The sequence below is a fragment of the Triticum urartu genome, chromosome 3 (assembly GCF_003073215.2).
Source record: "Triticum urartu cultivar G1812 chromosome 3, Tu2.1, whole genome shotgun sequence".
In the NCBI taxonomy this organism is placed as follows: domain Eukaryota; kingdom Viridiplantae; phylum Streptophyta; class Magnoliopsida; order Poales; family Poaceae; genus Triticum; species Triticum urartu.
The window spans coordinates 302,752,891-302,777,634 of NC_053024.1; positions in this window are offsets into that span (position 1 = coordinate 302,752,891).

Sequence of the window (24,744 nt, forward strand, 5' to 3'; positions counted from 1 at the left end):
TTGGTGAATGTAACACGGGCGTCGGTGGTGGAACTTGGCGCCGTATTGGGAAGTAGTTGTACTCGCGGTCTTCAGCGACGGTAGTCGTACATGGGTCTTTGGCGACGGTACTTGGCATTCTCGTTCCGGCCGACCCAAAATGAAGCACGACAAAGGGGCCTCTCGAGGCAGCAGCCAAAGGTGCACGGGGCAGCGTAGAAAACGCGATACACGGACATGGGTGCTAGCACTCACAGTGGACATGGAGGCAGGGCGATAAGAAGGCGCATAGCTTGGTTAGGGACGAAAAGGGGCTGCGGGCGGCCGGACTTGTCCAGGCGGCAGGGGAGGCAGAGGCCCGGTGGCGCTGGTAGCTGCTGCTGCTCGATGCAGCCGACGTCAAGGAGATGGAATCAGGGCGATGCACGGGGCTCCGGCAGAGGGACTTGGCGAGCAGGGGCGTCACGGGGACGGACTGCTCCGGGCGGAGGCAAGGCGATGGCCATGGCTGGGATCTGTGAAGTAGCCACGGCAGCGGGTTGAGGGAGAAACGAGGCAAGGAAGGGAAGGAGAGGGGCGACAGGGTCGGAATACTGGTGGCCGGATGCTGCTTGTCTTGTGCTCGGGAGGACACGAGTAGGGGCGTGCTCGTTCTGAGGAAGCGCTCGGGGTCGGCTTTCGGTTCGAGCTCCTCTCGACTGAATCAAGGATGGAGCAGGAGGCAGGGAGCTATGGGGTGGCAGCCGACAACAACTCCGGTGGCCGGCCGGCGCGACGAGGTGGTGTAGGGTCGGGCGCAGTGCCCTGGAGGCGGCGCTAGGAGGGGGTGAGGGAATCAGATCGAGGGAGATGAGAGGGGTTGGCGGCACTGTGTGAGGGAGAGAGCGAGAAGAGGAGCGGCGCGCGTGGGAACGAGAGGGAGATGAGGAATTGGGCCAGGGGGTAGCGATGCGGGAGTGCTAGGGTTAGGATTAGGTGGGCCTGCGGGGAAGGATGGGCCTAGAGAGGCCGGCCTGGGCTGGGCTTCTCTCTTCCTCTCTCTTCTTTTTTTAAGAGAAAAGAATTAGAGATAAAAAGAAAAGGAGGGTTAAGGAAAGGATTTGTGCAAGGGGGCTATTTTCCCGGTCTCACAAAAATGAGTTTGAACTAGGAAAAATAGAAGTGGTCGAGACAGAAAGTTTAAATTCAAACTCATTTGATTTAAATTCAAATGACTTGAATATGATGTGAGGGTTGGGAAGGTCCAAAAATGTTCGGATTTTTGGTGGATCGCCGGAAAACAATGGAAGAATTTACGGACAAGGTTCGGGGTCAAGAAGCGAGATAACAAAGGCATGGGGAAATTTGCAAGTGTGTTTTAGGTGATTCCATAAGAATGGATTATTTATCATAGCTCCCTAATATTGGGAGGGTATGTTATAAAGAGAAGTCACCCTTCCCTCGATTTAAATAGATCAAAGATCTATGCATTTTATTTAGTTGAGTTTACAAGATTTATGACATGATGCAATGCACATGATGCAAAGATGAATGCAATAAACCAATAACTCACATGACGAAAACCCGTAAACCCTGGAAGGCATCTAAAGCTACGGTCTTGGGGCGTCACAACACTCCACCACTACGAGAGGATCTCGTCCCGAGAACTAGGATGGCACCGGAGAGAAACGGAATAGGAAGAGAAACGGTAAAACTAAGTTGCTTCTTTGACAAACGAGTGAAACCAAAGAAGCTTGAAAGGTTAAGCCATTTTGAGAAAAGAATACAACGGAGATGAACGAAGTTGAAAACACTCCGTTAGAAAAGAGTTACAAGGAACATTACGAGAACCTTATGGGTTGAAAGACATAAGAAAAGGTTACGATGGACAAGAAGTAGATGCAAGCACCTCTGTTGACACGAGATGTACAAGGAATGATAAAGATCAATTACGGCAACACTCCAGTTGGAAATGGAAGGTAAAGAATATGAGCTTTGCAATATGGAAGCACTTGGATGAGACTCCGGTGAGAAGAGGAATGATAGACACAACACTCCGGTTAAAACAAGATAGAGAAGGAATAAGACTGATATAATTTGGGCAGCACTCCGGCTGGAAATGGAAGGAATTGAACAAGATCTTGACAAACAAGATGATGGGTTGAAGCGAGCAACATCACAATGCCTCCGAAATGAAAGAATAGAAGATAGATAATTGAAATAAAAGAATGGAGAAGAAAATGCCAACTTCTGCCACAAAAGAGCTTGAAAAAGACATCCTTAGGAGAAGGGTCGAACGGAGTTGTTGGAAAACCAACAACGAAAACATAAGCTTGTTGTGGACTTATGGAAAACACGTCGATATCTTGAGGTGACACTCTGCCACTAACGGAAAAAAATTGGATTGATAAGAACAAGGAGACGAGAAACTTATCTCACCGGTAGGATAAATGAAGAACTTGGATCATTTATAAGCACCATAAATAGCAACAATCCTTAGGGGAGGCTTTAGGTGAAATCTTATCCAAGATAACTCCAATGACGAGATTGATGGATTTAAAATATCTCATTCTTGTGAACGAAGAATCATATATTTCCACCTCAAAAGATAAGGGAGAAACAATTGCACTCCGGATTACAAGATGAAGAATGCTTGAGCTCCTCTAAAAAGAATCTCGATGATCACTTCGAGACGGAATTACGTCCTTGATGAACCATCATGTATAGCATCCATGAAGAACTCCGGTAACAAAAAGGATGACGAAAAGAAAGATAAATTGAAAACACAAGGTGAAGCCTTGCGATGATTTAGAAGGAGCTTCGCGACGAGATAATGCACAAGACCTGGAACTCCGGAAAAGAAAAGATGAATCAAGTGAAACTGAGAATTTGACGAGCCTCCGGAATAAGGAATTAATCACTTGGATGAACAAGAATAAGAATTATGTTATGCTCATCCTTCACCAATTAAATTGATGACAAGCAATGGTTGCATACAACTTACTCTCATTGCAAAGGATTGAAGAGAGATATAGCATAAACTTGAGAAAATCTTCGACGGACCACCGGTAGGGTTGAAACAACGAATAAATTGATATGATAAATGGAGAAAGAAGAATCTTGAACGAACCACCATAAGAATTGAAGATGAACAAAGAAAAGATAAAAAAACACCGGGAAGAATTAGAGAAGGAAAGAAGATACTTGAGAGAATTTAGATACATGAGAACGAAGAGATCACGAGCTGATTAGAGAATATTTGAATGAAGCATCGGTAAGATTTAGATAATGAGAGCTGAAAGTTGATAACGAATAAACCCGAAATGATGGGCTCCGAAGAATCAAACTGAAAAGACTCCTAATTTGCTCCGGATGGGTGAGAAGAATTCTCACAATCGAAAACAATTATGAGAGGATGGCAATAAGCTAGAATCATGAATCTTTGAGAGAACATATAAGATTTAGAGGCAAACTCTTCTTCGGTCTTCAAAAGTTGAGAATGACGATGAGACACGCCATGTAGAATTGTTTAGACACTCCAGGATGAAAATAGAAAGGTTGAGCCAACGATGAAAAGATTTTGACAGATCTTGGAGAAGACATTTGACTGATGATAATTCATTCTTACGTCAACTTTAAAAGATTTGAGAATAGCTCCGGCAAAATTAGAAGAGTCAGGTGAGATCCTGGAAAAAGTCATGTGGGTTAGGGCCAACTCGAAAGATACACCTTGGAATGATTTGAAGAGAGGTTGCACCGGTTGAATTAAATGGCTTGAAAGAGATAACAACGTCGAAATAGGTTGAACGGATCTTGAATGACAAGACGAGCCTTCTAAGATATCTTCAGCACTCCCGAACAAATGAATAGCGAGAAGTGAATTATTATGAGGTGCACCGGTATGAGAAGGTATTTGAAATGAGGAAAGGGATATGATCAACACCAAAAGCTTGATTTGAATCCACCGGAGAAGAAAAGAACGAATAATAAAACACTTGAAGCTCCGGTAGAATCTTCATGAGAATCACCGGGTAAGAACATTGACGGAAAAGAATGGAGAGACTTCACATCCATAAGATGATACTTGATTAAGAAATCTGAGCCCTTAAAAAAAAAGGGGGGGGGGGGGGGGTAAAACAAGGGCAACTTGAGGACAGATGAAATGAACAACGTTGAGAAAGCTGAGATTGAAATCTTGTGGATGTTGAAACTGAACGGATCCGCTTGAAGAGAAAACACACCGGTTTAAAAGGATTGACATGACAATCTCAATTATCATGAAGGATTAGTGTTCACATAGAAATATGAGAACACTGTTTAGGAAAGGTATGGAATCAACACTTGACACTGAAGCAACTCGAATACCACAACTCAAAACAAAAACAAAGGATAGGCTTGCAGAATAAGCCGGAACAAACATATGATAGAGATTTCGTCCGAAGTTTTCATGGTGGGACCTACGGGATCGATCGTATAACACCATCATGTACAAGGCAGTGCACATGACATAAGAAGGATCCCCGAGTCAGCATAGCCAAGGACTCTTTAAGACACAATGAGACCACTGTAAAACCAACCGTGGATAGGCGGACCACTAGATGTTGAACCCCAATTTCATATCATACATCTGTCGGAAAGATATCCTAGGAGCTACTTGAATTCCCACTTATAAACTCCCGAAACTTTCCGGTTATGCAATCAGGTGTTGGGGATGCAGGGGAAGCATAATATCTCACCCAAATCTAGCAAATCCTACATCCAGCTGTATCCATCCTTCAACACATAACCAAGAAACCTTCGGAAATCGTTTACCTCCACCTTCGAAAAGCATCCGTTATACGAGTTATGGCAATACTCCCGAACTCCGGCCCCAGTACTGGGTGGCGTTGATGTTATCTCACCAACAACTGCATAAAAGAGATTTTCGATGTCGGTGAAAACTTAGGTATTCCAGAACTGCAACGATAAAATTGTGACGACAACACCTCGGAGCTCAACTCCTCGGGACACTGCCACAACCCCTAAATGTCAGGAGGCACCAAGAACAATGTTCTCGTCACAAAACCATCGGAACGATTCCAAGATACCCGCGTGATCCTAAATTCTTTTTAGTGAAATTTGAGAAGGGAAGAGTCAAAACTCTACGTCAGGATGCCTCACCAGAGCGACAAAGGGACTGAGGAGTAAAAAGAATTCCTAACTCTCCGATATATATAATTCCTAAATGACTCAAAACAATTTTCTAGACTCAACAACACCAGCGATTCGATCAAGCAGGGGGCTCCTAAGGTCGGGGAAGGCTCTGATTACCAACTTGTAACACCCACGATGCGGCTATATCTCCCACGTGTCAAAGCACGACTTAGAGGCATAACCGCATTGTAAGCAATGTCGCAAGTGAGGTAATCTTCACACAACCCATGTAATACATAAGGGAAAGAGATACATAGTTGGCTTACAATCGCCACTTCACACAATACATGAATAAAGCATTACATCATCCAGATACAATCAAGGTCCGACTACGGAACCAAAATGAAAGAAGACTACCCCAAATGCTACACAGATCCCCGATCGTCCCAACTGGACTCCACTACTGATCAACTGAAAAACGGATCAACATAACGAACAAGGTCTTCATCGAGCTCCTCCTTGAGCTAGGTTGCGTCACCTGCCCGGTATCATCGGCACCTGCAAACTGGTTTTGGAAGTATCTGTGAGTCACGGGGACTCAGCAATCTGACACCCTCACGATCAAGACTATTTAAGCTTATAGGTAGGGTAAAAGGCATGAGGTGGAGCTGCAACAAGCACTAGCATATATGGTGGCTAACATACGCAAATGAGAGCGAGAAGAGAAGGCAAAAGCATGATCGATGAACTATGATCAATAAGTGATCCTAGAACAACCTACGTCAAACATTACTCGAACACCGTGTTCACTTCCCGGACTCCGCCGGAAAGAGACCATCACGGTTACACACACGGTTGATGCATTTTAATTACGTTAAGTTCCAGGTTTTCTACAACCGGACATTAACAAATTCCCATCTTCCCATAACCACGGGCACGGCTTTCGAAAGTTCAAATCCCTGCAGGGGTGTCCCAACTTAGCCCATCACAAGCTCTCACGGTCAACGAAGGATACTCCTTCTCCCAAGACAATCCGATCAGGCTCGGCATCCTGGTTACAAGACATCCTCGACAATGGTAAAACAAGTCCAGCAACACCGCCCGAATGTGCCGGAAAATCCTGATAGGAGCTGCACATATCTCATTCTCAGGGCACACTCAGATGAGCGCTCCGTACAACTAAAACCAAACCTCGAGTTTCCCCGAGGGGGCGCTGCACAGGGCTCTAGTTTGGACCAACACTCAGAGGAGCACTAGCGCGGGGGGGGGGGGGTACCCTTGAGTCCGCGGAACCCAAGGGAAAAAGAGGCTAGGTGGCAAATGGTAAAACCAAGGTTGGGCATTGCTGGAGGAGTTTTATTCAAGGCGAACTATCCAGGGGTTCCCATTATAACCCAACCGTGTAAGGAACGCAAAATCTGGGAACATAACACCGATATGACAGAAACTAGGGCGGCAAGAGTGGAAGAAAACACCAGGCATAAGGCCGAGCCTTCCACCCTTTACCAAGTATATAGATGCATTAATTAAATAAGAGATATTGTGATATCCCAACAAAATATCCATGTTCCAACAAGGAACAGGATCCAATCTTCACCTGCAACTAACAACGCTATAAGAGGGGCTGAGCAAAGCTGTAACATAGCCAAAAAACGGTTTGCTTGGACAAGGTGGGTTGGAGGCTTGGCTTAGCAATATGGGAGGCATGATAAGCAAGTGGTAGGTATCGCAGCATAGGCATAGCAAAAGAGCGAGCAACTAGAAAGCAAAGATATAAGTGATTTCGAGGGTATGGTCATCTTGCCTGAAATCCCGCAAGGAAGAAGAACTAGTCCACGAAGAAGACAAATGGACGTAGCCAAACAGATCCTCACAACTCCGGAACGAAACCGAAGCTAACGAGAGAAGCAACCCGGAAAGAAACAATCAACATAGTAAACAACCACCACATAACATGGCATGATGCACAATCAAGTATGATGCATGTCCGGTTTAATGAAGCATGGAATGGCAAAGTGCACAAGCAACCCTACAAATTAAGTGGAGCTCAATATGCAACTCCATTGCATATTGAAGAAACACCATGTGACTCATTTAGTTCAATCTTGTTTATGTACCCAATAATATTAAATGTTGTTAAACATGGCAAGAGGGTGAAGCATAAGAAAACTAAACATTTAGGCAAGTTTAAATGAGGCCGGAAATAACAAACAACAAATCCAGTAAATCCCCATATGCAATTATCAATTTGGTGCAATAACAATTTTAAACATTTAAATGTTATTATCATGATGCGAATGACATGTGCAAGTTTATGCAATTTTTATTAAAAGTTTGACAAGAGCATTATGAAGCATTTGTCACCGTGGTGGAAAGGAAAGGGGTGCCATGACAACGATAACGAAAACGGTGCCGCATCCCTCCACACTTCGGCCTATGGCTCAAAATTTTCAATGTGAAGCCGAAAGTGGTCAACGGGCAACACGCAGATTGCGGCGATGCCATGATAAGCAAACTTCCCAAAGTTATCTAGCCCAAGGGAGCCTTTATGGATACCATCAAGATATGGCAGCAGGAGTGGTTTTATATCACTGAACCCCGCGTCACCAAGCGGACAGCCACCCTAGCATTTAGATCTGGACCCCCGCTGCGGCTTGCATCCTGGACCAACAAGGGTCTGGATTGGGATCATCCGACGAGGTGCTGATGCTGAAGAAGCGCATCAAGAATATCATAGAGAAAAACACCAGCCTCACAAATGTGATCCAGATGATGCTCATCCACCGGTCCCCTCCCTACCAACGCCGGCCTCTCCGTATGTGGGAGTTCAATCTGGAAGGGCCACGAATCCTGATGCGATTCTTCGTCACAACGCATAAAGCAATCTGGAAGCTACTCTTCAAGACTTAGAAGTCATGGCCGGAGACGTCCGAAGACATCGGCCTCGACTGCAATCATCCAGCCTCCCCAGTAAGTGTTATTTTTCCCGACATAACACAGTCAATTAAACAAAAGAGGGGACAGACTGAGAATTCCATTTTATAACACATGGCTGGATGAAGAAAGCGGAGGGGATTAGATGTCCGGCTCCATTTCCCGAAAACCCATTAAATCCTCTTTTAATGAAGATGGTGGTCCCGGCGCCCTATCAAGCGCCGAAGAAAAAGGTCCGGAAGAAGAACAAGGGAGCTAAAGATGTCCCCCGCCGCAAAGGTACTCCGGACGCGGTGTCTGGAGAGACCAACACTCAATCCTCCGAGGAAGATGAAGATGAGGAGGAGGAGGAGGAAAGAAATCCTTCCCTGAAGGGGAGGAAGATGAAGAGGGCGGCCTCCGAAGACCCTGAGGCGGGGGCGTCTAAAAGGGGAAATTTATCCCTCCCAGACGGCTCGGATTCAGACGCCGAACCCACCCTGTTACACCCACGATGCGTCTATATCTCCCACGTGTCGGAGCACGAGTTAGAGGCATAACCGCATAGTAGGCATGTCGCAAGAGGGGTAATCTTTACACATCCCATGTACTGAATATGAAAGGGATAAAGATTTGGCTTACAATCGCCACTTCACACAATACATGAATATAGCATTACATCATCCAGAATACAATCACGGTCCGACTACGGGACCAAAATAATGACAACTCCTAATTCATAGATCCCCGATCGCCCAGACTGGGCTCCACTACTGATCAACCGGAAACGAAAACAACACAACGAACACGATCTTCGTCGAGCTCCCACTTGAGCTGGGTTGCGTCACCTGCACTAGTAGCATCGGCACCTGCAACTGTTTGGAAGTATCTGTGAGTCACGAGGACTCAGCAATTTTCACACCCACGAGATCAAGACTATTTAAGCTTATGGATAGGAAAGGGAGTGAGGTGGAGCTGCAGCAAGCACTAGCATATATGGTGGCTAACTTACGCAAATGAGAGCGAGAAGAGAAGCAAAGCACGGCCGTGAACTAGAAGTGATCAAGAAGTGATCCTGAAACTACTTACATTCAAGCATAATACTAGAACCGTGTCCACTTCCCGGACTCCGCCGAAAAGAGACCATCACGGCTACACACACGGTTGATTCATTTTAATTAAGTTAAGTGTCAAGTTTTATACAACCGGATATTAACAAATTCCCATCTGCCCATAACCGCGGGCACGGCTTTCGAAAGTTAAAAACCCTGCAGGGGGTGTCCCAACTTAGCCCATCACAAGCTCTCACGGTCAACGAAGGATATTCCTTCTCCCAGGAAGACCCGATTAGACTCGGAATCCCGGTTATAAGACATTTCGACGATGGTAAAACAAGACCAGCAAAGCCGCCCGAATGTGCCGACAAATCCCGATAGGTGCTGCACATATCTCATTCTCAGGGCACACCGGATGAGCAATACATCGGGTTGGCATAGATCCTGGTTGCCCAGGGGGCGCCGGACATCGCTCAGGTTGGACCAACACTTAGAGAAGCACTGGCCCGGGGGGTAAAATAAAGATGACCCTCGGGCTCCGGAAACCCAAGGGAAAAAAGGCTAGGTGAGGCAAATGTAAAACCAAGGTTGGGCCTTGCTGGAGGAGTTTTATTCAAAGCGAACTATGAAGGGGTCCCCATAACACCCAACCGTGTAAGGAACGCAAAATCGAGGAACATAACACCGGTATGACGGAAACTAGGGCGGCAAGAGTGGAACAAAACACCAGGCATAAGGCCGAGCCTTTCACCCTTTACCAAGTATATAGGTGCATTAAAGTAAATAAGATATAATAATGATATCCCAAGAAATCCATGTTCCAAACATAGAACAAACTTCAACTTCACCTGCAACTAGCAACGCTATAAGAGGGGCTGAGCAAAGCGATAACATAGCCAAACAACGGTTTGCTAGGTAAGGTGGGTTAGAGGCTTGTCATGGCAATAAGGGAGGCATGATATAGCAAGTGGTAGGTATCGCGGCATAGCAATAGAGCGAGCAACTAGCAAGCAAACATAGAAGTGATTTCGAGGGTATGGTCATCTTGCATGAGATCCCGCAAGGAAGAAGAACGAGTCCATGAAGAAGACAAACAGACATAGTCGAACGAATCCTCACAACTCCGGAACGAAGTCGAAGCTAACGCGAGAAGCAACCCTGAAAGAAACAAACAACATGGTAAACAACTATCACATAATCATGGCATGATGGAGAACCAAGTATGATGCATGTTCGGTTTAAGGCAGCATGGCATGGCAAAGTGCACAAACAATCCTACAAATTAAGTGGAGCTCAATATGCAACGAGTTGCATATGGAAGAAAACACCAGATCCATTATTTTGTTCTCTCTCGTTTATGTACTCAACAATATTAAATGTTTGTTAGCATGGCAAGAGGTGAAGCATATGAAAACTACCTATCTAGGCAAGTTTAAATGAGGCCGGAACAACAAAACAACAAGTCCGGAAACTCCTCATGTGCATATTTTAGGTTCGGCACTGATCTGCCCTAAACACAATTTTAGAGTTGTTAAAGATGCAAAGCAAGTACACCATGTTAAACTAGGCAATTTTCTACCCCATTTACATATAAAGTTTATTAAATTCGGAGCTACGGTTAATTAGTTATGAATTAACTCATTTTAGCATGGCATAAAGGCAAAATATATGCAAACATCATTTTAAACATTTTAAACATAAATGAAAGTTGCAAATCATTAATATACACAAAAGTTTATGCAAGTTTTATATATGATTTGTTTTAATATGATGCACCATTTTTGAGTAATTATATGCATGAAGCTTGGGGGGTTTTGTGCAAAATTGGTAAAGCACTGGAATATTGCTAAAATCGCAGACAAGGGAAAAACACACTGGGTCGAATCTGGTTGACCCGGTAGTGTACAGCAGAGGGAGTGGTGAGGGGCTGCTCACTTTGGGCCTAAAGGAGAAGATGGGCGGCTCGGTTTGGTGGAGAGGGAAACTGGAAGGGGCGCTGGGCCTAGGCGCTTGCCCACGCTGGCGCTGGAATGGGTAAACCAGGGGGCTGTAGCGGTTTCGTCTCTGCTCGAGCGGCGCGGCGAGGGACTCCGGGAAGATGTGGTGGCTTGTGAGGCGGAGAAGGCGAGGGGGAGACCGGATCTGGTGGGTCAGCGCTGGGACCGGCTGGTCTTGAAGGAGAACGAGGCACTGGAGGCAGCTCGAAGCAGAGGGACGCGGCTCCAGGCGCGAGACGGCGGAGGGACTTCGCAGGACGCACGCCTGTGACCTTGAGGACGAGCGGGCGCCGTGGCTCCAGGAGCATGGTGGGGAGATGTAGAGGAGCAGCAGAGAAGAAGGTCTGACGGGGCCGCGAGTCTCCAGGGCAACAGATCCAGTCGGCATCAAGGAGCTCCGGGCGGCGCAGAAACTTGAAGTGGAAGCCATGGCGCTCCCTGTCCATGGAGAAAACAGACACAGAAAAACGGGGTAAGGTTGGGAGTAGGAAGGAGGAGGTGTAGGGAAGGAGCGGCGACGGGGACGGCCTGTAGGTGGCGGCGCTCTCGGGCTCCAAGGCGGCGAGGAGCTTCTCTCCTACTCAAGGGCCCGAACAGCTTCACGACCCATTCGTGATCGAGGGGAGAAGAGGCCGCGGGATTGGTCGGGCACGGAAACGGAGGCGATGGTGGTTGGCTACGGTGGGAATTGGGTCGGAGAGGAAAACAAGGAGGGAGGTGGATCTGGGAGGATCCCGATGGGGATTTGGTAGATGAGTGCAGCGGCGGTGGCAGGGACAAGTCCCTAGATTTTAGGGTTTGTCCAAAATAGGTTAGTGGTTGATCCATATATAGCAAAAGGGGTAAGTTTAGGGGCAATTGGTCCCTCCGATCTTAATCGGACGGACCTGGATAAATAGGCTAGGGAGATCAAATAATTGAACGGAGATGTTTTATAGATGTTTGGGGATGTTTCGGACTCATCGGTCACAACTGCTCGGGTCGGGTCCGGGACAGCTTTCGGACGCGCGCGCGAGGAGGTCCGCGGGCTGACGAGAGAGCTTAGGTTGGGCCTGGTGGTAGGTAGTGAAATGTATAGAGGGGCTTGGGCTGAGAGGAGAGGAAAGAAGGCAGCCCAGCCGTTTCCGGAGACCGAAAACGTCCGACGTTTGACCGACTATAATGTCGCTATAGTTATCCATTGGGGCATCAGACGATCTCCGAATGCGATGAAATTTGGCAGGCGGCCAGTCTACACTATAACTACACCGCATGCCAACTTTCAACCCATTCCGAGAACATTTTCCGGACACTTATAAAATAATATTTCAGACATGCCGCGGGTGCGTGCAAGTGTGGTTGAGCTCAGAACGGAAAATGGACAGAACGAGGAGGCCGAGACGGATGCAAGTTTTGAAAACATGATGATGCAATGCATATGATGACATGTCAAGATGCAACACGCAACAGAATGAGAAGGCAACAACATCGAACAACTGGGGAACACCTGGCGCAATGGTCTAGGGCGTCACAACACTCCACCACTATGAGAGGATCTCGTCCCGAGATCTAGGATGGCACTGGAGAGAAACAAATGATGAAGAGGTAAAACAAAGTTGCTTCTTTGACAAACGAGTGAAACCAACAAACCTTGCGATGTTGAATAAATTGAAAGAAAGAAATACAATGAAGATTAACAAAGTTGAAAACACTCCGTTAGAACAGAGGAACAAGGAATATTACTAGAACCTTGTAGGTTGAAAGACATAAGAAAAGGGGTTGCAATGGACAAGAAGTACTTGCAAGTGCTTCAGTTGAAATGAGATGTACAAGGAACGATAAAGATCAATTATGACAACACTCCAGTCGGAAATGGAAGGAATTGAACATGAATTTGAGGAGATGGGATGATACTTGAAGAAAACAAAAACACATTGCCTCCGGAACTATTGAAAGAATGGCACAAGGGGTAAGAAAGATTTCAGACAACACTCTGGTTAAGAAGGGAGGTAGAACTTGATAAGATGAGAGAACTTGAATGAAGTACCCAACATTCTGGTTGAATGGATAGACAAAGGAAAGAGTATGATCTTGGCAAAACAAGATGATAGGAAGAAGATAGCAACATCACCATGCCTCCAGAACAAATGAATGGAAAACTAGATGGTTGGAAAGAAAAGAACGGAGGAGAAGAAAGATAACTCTTGCAAATAAAATTGAAAGAGCATGCTTACGAAGAAAAGGTTGAATGGAGTTGTTGGATTATCAACAACTAAGGCATAAGCTTGATGTGGGCTAATGGAAAACATCTCAAAAAACTTGAGGTGAAATCCTTCCACAAACGGAAAACAATTGCTTTCTTTAGATCGACGAGGAGATGAAAAACTTCTTCCGCCGAGACGATAGGAGAAAACATGGATCATTGATAAGCACCACAATAGCAACATTCCTTAGGGAAGGATTTAGGTGAAACATGACACAAGATAACTCCAACGAAGAGATTGTTGGATTACAAATATCTCAATCTTGACAACATGGGAATCATGAAACACAAACTCAATTTGTGAAGAGGGACATAACACCACCTCAAAAGATAAGATAGGAAGAACTGCAGTTAGAAATGCAAGATGAAGAATGTTTGAACTCCTCAAAACAAGACATGTGTTGAACACCATGTTTATTTGAGAGTATAGCTTGGCGGAACTTAACTTCGAGAGGAATGTTGAGGGCAATTGAAGAATGAAAGGAATCCTTGACGAACCACCTTGTTGAGCCTCCATGAAGAACTCCGGTAATAAAAGAATGAAAGAAAGAAATAGAAGTTGAAAACACAAGGTGAAACCTTGCAATGATTTAGATGGATCTTCGCGATGACATAACCGAGAAAAACTTGGAACTCCGGAAAGAAAGATGAACAAGTGAAATCAAGAATTTTGATGAACCTCCGGAATAAGGAATTAATCACTTGGATTAAACAAGAGTAAGAATTACGTTATGCGTACCCTTCACCAATTTAAATTGATGACAAGTAACTGATTTTGCATACTACTTATTCTCGTAGAAAGGATTAAGATAGATATTACGCAAACTTGAAAAGGTCTTCAACGAACCAACGGTAGGATTGAAACAACGAAGAAATTGATATGATAACGAAGGAAAAGAAATCTTGAATGAACCACCGTAAGAATTGAAAAACGAACGAAGTAAAGGGATGAATCACCGGTAAGAATTAGCAAATAAACGAAGATACATGAGAGAGTTTAGATATAAGAGAACGAAGAGATCATGAACTAATTAGAGGATATTTGATCGATGCACTGGTAATATTTGGAGAAACGAGAGCTGAAAACTGGAATGAATTATTCTTAGATGATGGGCTCCGGAGAATCAAACTGGAAAGACTCTTGAATTGCTTCGGATGGGTGAAAATAATTCTCACAATCGAAAACAATTATGAGAGAATGGCATCAAGCTTGAATCACGAATCCTTGAAAGAACGGGTAAGGATTTAAGAGGAACTCTTGTTCGGTCTTCAAATCCGAGAATGACGACGAGAAACACCACCATGAATTATTAAGATACTCCGGGAGAATGATTAATGAAGAGGTTGATCCAACGATGAAAAGAATTTGAAAAACGATATTGAAGAAGGCAATTGACTGATGAAAATTCATTCTTACGTCAACTTGGAGAAGAATTTGATAGTAGCTCCGGAAAAATAGAAGAGTCAGGTAAGATCCTGGGAAAAGACCTGTGGGTTAGGGTCCACTCAAAAGAAACACCATTGAACGATTACCTGAAAAGGAGATTGCAATGGTTGATTTAAATGGCTTGAATGAGATAACATCCTCAAAAGGACTTGAGCAACTTGAGAATGGAAACTTGAGTCTTCTGAGATATCTTTAGCACTCCGGAATAATTGAATATCGAGAACTGGATGATTAAGAGGTGCACCGGCATGAGAAAACATTTGAAATGAGGAAAAGATATGATGGACAAAGCTTGACTTTAATACACCATAGAAGAAAAGAATGAAGAATGATAAGCTTGTAGAGCATCTCCATGAGAATCACCGAATAAGAACATTGACGAAAAAGAATGGAGAGACTTCCATCGATAAGAGGATACTTGATTAAACAATCTGAGTCCAAGAAGAAAAAAGGGTGGGAGGGCGGGAGAAACAAAGGCAACTTGTGATGGATGAAACAAATAACGTTGAGAAGACTTTGAGTTGATCTTGCGGATGTTGAAAAAATGATAGGATCCTCTCGAAGAGAAGCGCACCGGTTGGAAATAGAATTGGGATGATAACCTTGATGATCAAAAAGGATTAATACCCTCATAGAAATATGAGAGCATCGCTTAAGGAAGGTATGGAATCAACACTTGACTTTGAAGCAACTCGAATACCACAACTAAAAACAAAACAAAGGATTGGCTTGCAGAATAAGATGGAAACAAACATATGATAGATCCCATATCATATCATGTGTTTGTTGGAAAGATATTCTAGGAGCTACTTGAATTACCAGTTATAAACTCCCGAAACTTTCTAGTTATGCAATCAGGTGTTGGGGATACAGGGGAAGCATAATATCTCACCCATAACTAGCAAATCCTACATCCAGCTGTATCCATCCTTCAACACATAACCAAGAAACCTTCGGAAATCGTTTACCTCAACCTTCGAAAAAGAATCCGTTATACGAGTTATGGCAATACTCCCGAACTCCCGCCCCAGTACTGGGTGGCGTCGAGGTTATCTCACCAACAACTGCATAAAGGAGATTTTCGATGTCGGCGAACTCAGGTATTCCAGAACTGCAACGATAAAATTGTGATGACAACACCTTAGAGCTCAACTCCCCGAGACACTGCCACAACCCCTAAATGTCAGGAGGCACCAAGAACAATGTTCTCGTCACAAAACCATCGAAACGATTCCAAGATACCCGCGTGATCCTAAAAAAATTGTGAAATTTGAGAAGAGAAGAGTCAAAACTCTACGTCAGGAAGCCTCACCAGAGCGACGAAGGGACTGAGGAGTAACAAGAATCCTACTCTTCGATATATATATATATATATATAATCCTCTAATACTCAAAACATTTTTCTAGACTCAACAACGCCAGCGATTCGATCAAGCAGGGGGCTCCTAAGTCGGGGAAGGCTCTAATTACCAACTTGTTACACCCACGATGCGGCTATATCTCCCACGTGTCGGAGCATGACTTAGAGGCATAACCGCATAGTAGGCATGTCGCAAGAGGGGTAATATTTACACATCCCATGTACTGAATATGAAAGGGATAAAGAGTTGGCTTACAATCGCCACTTCACACAATACATGAATATAGCATTACATCATCCAGAATACAAATCAAGGTCTGACTACGGAACCAAAATAAAGACAACCCCTAATGCATAGATCCCCGATCGCCCCAACTGGGCTCCACTACTGATCAACCGGAAACGAAAACTACACAAGGAACACGATCTTCGTCGAGCTCCCACTTGATCTGGGTTGCGTCACCTTCACTGGTAGCATCGGCACCTGCAACTGTTTGGAAGTACCTGTGAGTCACGAGGACTCAGCAATCTCGCACCCATGAGATCAAGACTATTTAAGCTTATGGGTAGGAAAGGGAGTGAGGTGGAGCTACAGCAAGCACTAGCATATATGGTGGTTAACTTACGCAAATGAGAGCGAGAAGAGAAGCAAAGCACGGTCGTGAACTAGAAGTGATCAAGAAGTGATCCTGAAACTACTTACGTTCAAGCATAACACAAGAACCGTGTTCACTTCCTAGACTCCACCGAAAAGAAACCATCACGGCTACACACGCGGTTGATTATTTTTAATTAAGTTAAGTGTCAAGTATTCTACAACCAGATATTAACAAATTCCCATCTACCCATAACCGCGGGCACGGCTTTCGAAAGTTCAAAACCCTGCAGGGGTGTCCCAACTTAGCCCATCACAAGCTCTCACGGTCAACGAAGGGTATACCTTCTCCCAGGAAGACCCGATCAGACTCAGAATCCCGGTTACAAGACATTTCGACGATGGTAAAACAAGACCAGCAAAGCCGCGTGAATGTGCCGACAGATCCCGATAGGAGCTGCACATATCTCGTTCTCAGGGCACACCGGATGAGCAAGACGTCGAGTTGGGATAGACCCTGGTTGCCCAGGGGGCGCGGGGCATCGCTCAGGTTGGACCAACACTTAGAGAAGCACTGCCCAGGGGGGTTAAAATAAACATGACCCTCGGGCTCCGGAAACCCAAGGGAAAAAGGCTAGGTGAGGCAAATGTAAAACCAAGGTTGGGCCTTGCTGGAGGAGTTTTATTCAAAGTGAACTGTCAAGGGGTCCCCATAACACCCAACCGTGTAAGGAATGCAAAATCAAGGAACATAACACCGGTATGACGGAAACTAGGGCGGCAAGAGTGGAACAAAACACCAGGCATAAGGCCGAGCCTTCCACCCTTTACCAAGTATATAGGTGCATTAAAGTAAATAAGATATAATAATGATATCCCAACAAATCCATGGTCCAAACATGGAACAAACTTCAACTTCACCTGCAACTAGCAACGCTATAAGAGGGGCTGAGCAAAGCAGTAACATAGCCAAACAACGGTTTGCTAGGTAAGGTGGGTTAGAGGCTTGTCATGGCAATAAGGGAGGCATGATATAGCAAGTGGTAGGTATCGCGGCTTAGCAATAGAGCGAGCAACTAGCAAGCAAAGATAGAAGTGATTTTGAGGGTATGGTCATCTTGCCTGAGATCCCGCAAGGAAGAAGAATGAGTCCATGAGGAAGACAAACGGACGCAGTCGAACGAATCCTCACAACTCCGGAACAAAACCGAAGCTAACGCGAGAAGCAACCCGGAAAGAAGCAAACAACATGGTAAACAACCATCACATAATCATGGCATGATGCACAACCAAGTATGATGCATGTCCGGTTTAAGGCGGCATGGCATGGCAAAGTGCACAAACAATCCTACAAATTAAGTGGAGCTCAATACGCAACGAGTTGCATATTGAAGAAAACACCACATCCATTATTTAGTTCTTTCTCGTTTATGTACTCAACAATATTAAATGTTGTTTATCATGGCAAGAGGTGAAGCATATGAGAACTACCTATCTAGGGAAGTTTAAATGAGGCCGGAACAACAAAACAACAAATCCGGAAACTCGTCATGTGCATATTTTAGGTTTGGCACTTATCTGCCCTAAACACAATTTTATAGTTGTTAAACATGCAAAGCAAGTACACCATGTTAAACTAGGCAATTTTCTACCCCATTTACATATAAAATTTATTAAATTCGGAGCTACGGTTAATTAGTTATGAACTAACTCATTTTAGCATGGCATAAAGGCAAAATATATGCAAACATCATTTTAAACATTTTAAACATAGATGAAAGTTGCAAATTATTAATATATACAAAATTTTACGCAAGTTTCATATATGATTTGTTTTAATATGATGCACCATTTGTGAGTAATTATATGCATGAAGCTTTGGGGGGTTTTCTGCAAAACAGGTAAAGCACTAGAATATTGCTAAAATCGCAGACAAGGGAAAAACACACTGGGCCGAATCTGGTTGTCCCGGTAGTCTACAGGAGAGGGAGTGGAGAGGGGCTGCTCACTTTGGGCCTTAAGGAGAAGATGGGCCGGTCGGTTTGGTGGAGAGGGAGACTAGAAGGGGCGCTGGGCCTAGGCGCTTGCCCACACTGGCGCTGGAACGGGTCAACGCAGGGGGCTGTAGCGGTTTTGTCTCTCCTCGAATGGAATAGAGGAGTGGCGCGGCGAGGGAATCCGGGAAGAGGTGGTGGCTTGCGAGGCCAGGGAATCCGGGAAGAGGTGGTGTCTTGCGAGGCGGAGAAGGCGAGGGGGAGACCGGATCTGGTGGGTCGGCGCTGGGACCGGCGGTCTTGAAGGAGAACGAGGCGCGGGAGGCAGCTCGCAGTAGAGGGATGCGGCTCCAGGCGCGGGACGGCGGAGGGACTTGGCGGGACGCATGCCGGCGACCTTGAGGACGAGCGGGCGCCGTGGCTCCAGGAGCATGGCGGGGCGATGTAGAGGAGCAACAAAGAAGAAGGTCTGACAGGGCCGAGAGTCTCTAGGGCAATGGATCCGGCCGGAATCAAGGAGCTTCGAGCGGCGCAGAAACTTGAAGTGGAAGCCATGGCGCTCCCTGTCCATTGAGAAAATAGACACAGAAAAACGGGGTAAGGTTGGGAGAAGGAAGGAGGAGGAGTAGGGAAGGAGCGGCGACGGGGTCGGCCTGCAGGTGGCGGCGCGCTCGAGTCCAAGGCGACGAGGAGCTTCTCTCCTGCTCAGGGGCCCGAACAGCTTAACGACCCATTTGGGATCGAGGGGAGAAGAGGCCGCGTGATTGGTCGGGCACATAAACGGAGGCGATGGTGGTTGGCTATGGTGGGAATTGGGTAGGAGAGGAAAACGAGGAGGGAGGTGGATCTGGGAGGATCCCAATGGGGATTTGGTAGATGAGTGCAGTGGCGGTGGCAGCGGCAAGTCCCTAGCTTTTAGGGTTTGTCCAAAATAGGTTAGTGGTTGATCTATATATAGCAAAATGGCTAAGTTTAGGGGCATTTGGTCCCTCCGATCTTAATCGGATGGACCCGGATAAATAGGCTTGGGAGATAAAATAATTGAACGGAGATGTTTTATAGATGTTTGGGGATGTTTCGGACTCATCGGTCACAACTGCTCGGGTCGGGTCCGGGACAACTTTCGGACGCGCGGGCAAGGAGGTCCGCGGGCTGACGAGAGAGCTTAGGTTGGGCCTGGTGGTAGGTAGTGAAATGTGTAGAGGGGCTTGGGCTGTGAGGAGAGGAAAGAAGGCAGCCCGGCAACCATTTCCGGAGACCGAAAACGTCCGATGTTTGACCGACTATAATGTCGCTATAGTTATCCGTTGGGTCATCAGACGATCTCCGAATGCGATGAAATTTGGAAAGCGTCCAATCTACACTATAACAACACCGCATGCCAACTTTCAACCAATTCCTAGAACATTTTCCGGCCACTTATAAAATAATATGTCGGACATGCCGCGGGTGCGTGCAAGTGTGGTTGAGCTCAGAATGGACAACGGAGAGAACGAGGAGATCTGGACGGATGCAAGTTTTGAAAACATGATGAGGCAATGCATATGATGACATGTCAAGATGAAACACGCAAGCGAATGACAAGGAAACAACATCGAACAACTGGGGAACACTTGGCGCAACGGTCTAGGGCATCACACACCCCCAAGTGGCGCCCCAGGCCGAAGCCCCTTGCCGAATCGTGAGTATGAGAAGATGCCGCACATATGTCCATTTTTGATGATTATGGTATTGAAGTTTTGAATGGCACAGGCCGGCCCACGATCTTCCCCAACAATCATCGGAGGGGAACTCCTTGGATCCAAGGATGATGGAGAGCGAGTCACTTTCGCGAGCCTCCCCGCCTCTCTCCAAGGATGACACCGAGGTGTTGTCCCGAAGGGCCTCTCCGGGGCACGAGGCGGTACGGGAAGCCAGCAAAACGACGCCAGAAAGTTACACTACAGTCGCCGAAAACATGGGGGTAACAATCCCCTTGAGGGTTGATGGCGGGGGTCTAGGCCAGTCCAATCATCAGCCGGATATTACGCCGGAAACCCAAATGGCTCAACAGCCGAATAAGCAACCCTCCTTGGGGGATGAAGGAGTGCCAACTCCTGTGGTGACGTTTGCTAGTCCGGAGGCGTCGAATACACTGATGGAGGCACTACAACGAGCTTCCATTGTGGAGGAGCACCGCACCCTGATGGTTGCGGTGGTTGAAAAGGTTCAGTCTGCCAAGAACGGACTGAACGTGGCCTTTGCTAGCCTGCTAACAGGCTTCGAGGTATGGAATGTAATATTTGTGACCGCTTTTCCTATGAGAAGATGCCTGTGTATAGATAGTATCCCCTGAGACTCTGATCGTCCCTTTTGTTAATCAAAAGGAGGCGGACAGAGGATCAATAACTTTTGCTGGAGCTAATGTACTTTCATATGTTGAAATGTAGGCTTCACTGCTCGCTGCGACCGCCCAGGCCGCTGAGGTATCCGAACCCCAAGCGTCAGCTGGGACTAGCTGATGAGGATCTCATCCACATCAATAAGGGTGTTGAAGAGGTGCGACGTATGTTATTAAAATGTTTCGTTCAGGCCCGTACCTTTGGAGTTAAAGCTCATGCGCTGCTATGTGCGTGATTGCAGGTAGCATAGCTACAGTTGAGGCCCTGAGGGGTTAACTTACCCAGGCCCAGGGGCAGGCAAGGGTGAACAGGGCGGCCGCTGATAAAGCGGCCGAGGACTTGAAGTTCGAACAAGCTGTCCGCTCCCAGTACGAGGAGCGGGTGGCTGAAGTAGAGAAAGCACTCAAAGACGCCACCAACAAGTACAAGTCCCTGGAGGAAAGAGTAAAGCCCAAGAGACCAATCTTGCCGAGGCCCTTAAAGACACTACAAAAAAATACACTTCCCTAATGATACGTGTTTGTCACAGTAGGTCGCGTTTTTTGTCATGCATGTACATCCATGACGCTTTTATGACAGAATCAAGATAGTCATACCTGTGCTATCGTAGAAGTGTTCCATGACATTACCAAAATTATCATCATGGAACTGTCCACTTCCATGATGATAAATCGCGCGTCACAGAAGTTCTTTCATCAAGCGTGACCGGCACGTGGCATCCACCGTAACGGAACGCCGTTAAGCTATCGGGTCGGATTTTGGATCCGATAACACGTTAACAGCCCTGACCAATGGGAAATTTCCACGTGGAAAATTCTGATTGGCCGAAGGGAACACCTGTCAGCTCGTCAGTGGGCCAGTTGTCGCCCGTCCATTGGAGGATACATGCCTATGATACGTCGACACGTGGCTGGGCCCAACAGAGGCCCATATAGGTTAAAAAGGCCGGCCCAGTCAAAGGCCCGTAGAACTTAATCAGGTACTAGTGGGCCAGCCCAATAATGACCTGCTTAATAAATGCCCATTTATGGCCCGAAGCCAGATCTGGCCCGTTAATTGTTCGCCCAATATTTGGGCCCATTTACGGCCCGAAGCCAGATCTGGCCCGTTAATTGTTCGCCCAATATTTGGGCCCATTTGCGGCCTGAAGCCAGATCTGGCCTATTAATTGTTCGCTGAATATTTGGGCCCAACTACAGCCCAATGACTTTCGGCCTGTTAGAGGCCTGATGTAGACATGGGCCCATTTCAGCCTGGTGTGACTTTCGGCCTACGAATGGCCCGTGCTGCCCATGGGCCATATATGGTCCGACGGGACATCGGGCCCACTAACGGCCCGTGCTAAAGGTGGCATCAGTTAAGCCCAACATGACTTTGGGCCTGTTAAAGGCCTGTCGCGTAATTCGGCATGTTGATGCATGTGCTAAGCTTTCGGCCTCTTAAAGGCCCATGATATCAGTGGGCCAACTAAGGCCCGAGATATGTTTCGGCCTGGTAACAGCCCGTGAGCTAACTGGGCCCAAAACGGCCCGGTCTACATTTCGGCCTGCTGAAGGCCCGTTGACGACTAGTGAAAATTGAGGCCCAACATGCATTTTGTCCTACTAAAGGCCCATGGTTTCATCTCGGCCGTAACAGGCCAGTACAATATTCAGCCTGTTAATGGCCCAACGCTACCTGGGCCAAACTAAGCGTTGGGTCGACAAAAGGCCCAACTAAAATATAGGCCGGTGTAAGTTTGGGCCTGGCGCAATGTGTGAAGGCCCCAATCATTCGGGCCCAAGAAAGACGCAGGCCGGCCCAATTGTGGCCCGCTAAAAACCTGGCCCGTTAGAGTCGAATGTTTCGGTCCGGTCGACTACATCTGATTTTTTTCAGATAGCGAATGATGGCAGTAACTAGTAGGAATTAAGAACAAACCTACTCCATACAATAAAGAAATTACGGCATAGTAACTAAGAATAAACCTACACTATACAATAAAGGATTTAAGGTATATTACATCCACTGGGCATCGAAGTTCACCACCAGTGATCATAAAGCGCAACGAAGAAGCAGATTACAAAAACCGGGCACCATTGCAGCGTAACAAAATAATACTGAACCGAGACCACTTCCAAGACAGTTGAAGAAAGGTTAGCCTTGCGGGGGAACTGCTGCGCAAGCTGTTGAGCAAGGCTGTGAGACCGGCCTAGCATGTCGGTCATAGCTTCCAGGTGTAGCTGTTTAGCGATGAGGTTCTCATTGGTGTTCTCTGCAGTCTTTCTTAGAGATAGGACTTCAAGTCGAAGTTGAGTTGCAGAATGCCTTTCTGCTAGAACTTGGGACTGAAGAAGTCGAACTGATTCAGACAACGAATTCTGTGAGCTTGTCTGACTGTTAGTCTCAAGTAACTTGAACACTGCATCAAGACAAGACTTTGGGGTTGCCTCGCTATCTTCAAGATGTTTTGCCTTCTTTGCTGCAATATATGTTGGGTTTGTCTTACAGCCTTCAGCAGACTTGTGCATGCCATCAGGCATATCACCCTGAAACAAAGCAGAGAGATGACAGGTTTTACACGTGTATAAACAAAGATGATAACTATTCTGTCAATTCTATCCAATTTCAAATTAGAAAATAAAGAGTAAGTTCAAAATATAAATAGCATAATTTGGCATTGTTCATAATACGGGGAGCTTCACCACACTACTGGATTACCATGTCAACATAACAAGCATAGATGAAGGGCAAAGAAAATCATTGTATCTATTTTGGATAATGTGCATGGCATGTTGTTCATATCATCAGCCACATCAGTAAGATAAAACAGGAGACGACAAGGTGCAAACGTGGGCTGCTTCACCACACACTTGATTATAGATCCACAAAAACAAGCATACATATAGGGAGTATTAAGTAATGTGCATGGTATGAATAAGGAATTTGGTTTTACAAGTAAAACTTAGAACTTACGGTTCTTACGAACATGCATTTTGGTAGAATCAGCAAACTAAACAGTAGTAAATGATAGGGAGTATGAGCAAATTAAACAGCAGTTGAGGATAAATGCTTTAGAAGGACTGACTTACATTAACAGTTAACACCGGCTTTATAATGCCCTTCTCCATGTCAAGGGAAGGATAACTCAAGAATTTCAGCACATAATCTTCTTCATAAGCATTGCGTGTACTCTACATTTTGTGGAGAGTAATTATAGATATGATAATACTGGAAGGGATAGAGGATAATGAAGATAAGATGCAGATTGATGCTACATAATCAACTACCAATCCCTGGAAGTACAAGCGTTATAGGACAAAATGTACTCACAAGAGCAATGGGCTACACTTTTGCACTGGCATTGTCTGTGTATTCTACTTGTTGATAAGATTAAAATATAGATCTGATCTTTTTTAGTAAATGGTGGGCGTGGGAGATACGATGTAGAATGCTACAAAATGAACCAATCCCTCTTCCCATATTACAAGAGTGTTTTGAACACTGGTGTACTGTACAAAACGTTCTTATATTATGGGACAGAGGGAGTAGTTGTTAATGTAAGTATAGTGATAGACCACGTTTGGTCCTTACAAGAGGACTGCAGAGCTAAACCTCTTCAAAAGCATTGGGTTGATTCTAAATTTATGTAAGAGTGCATACGGATCTTATGGCAAAGTGCACAAACAA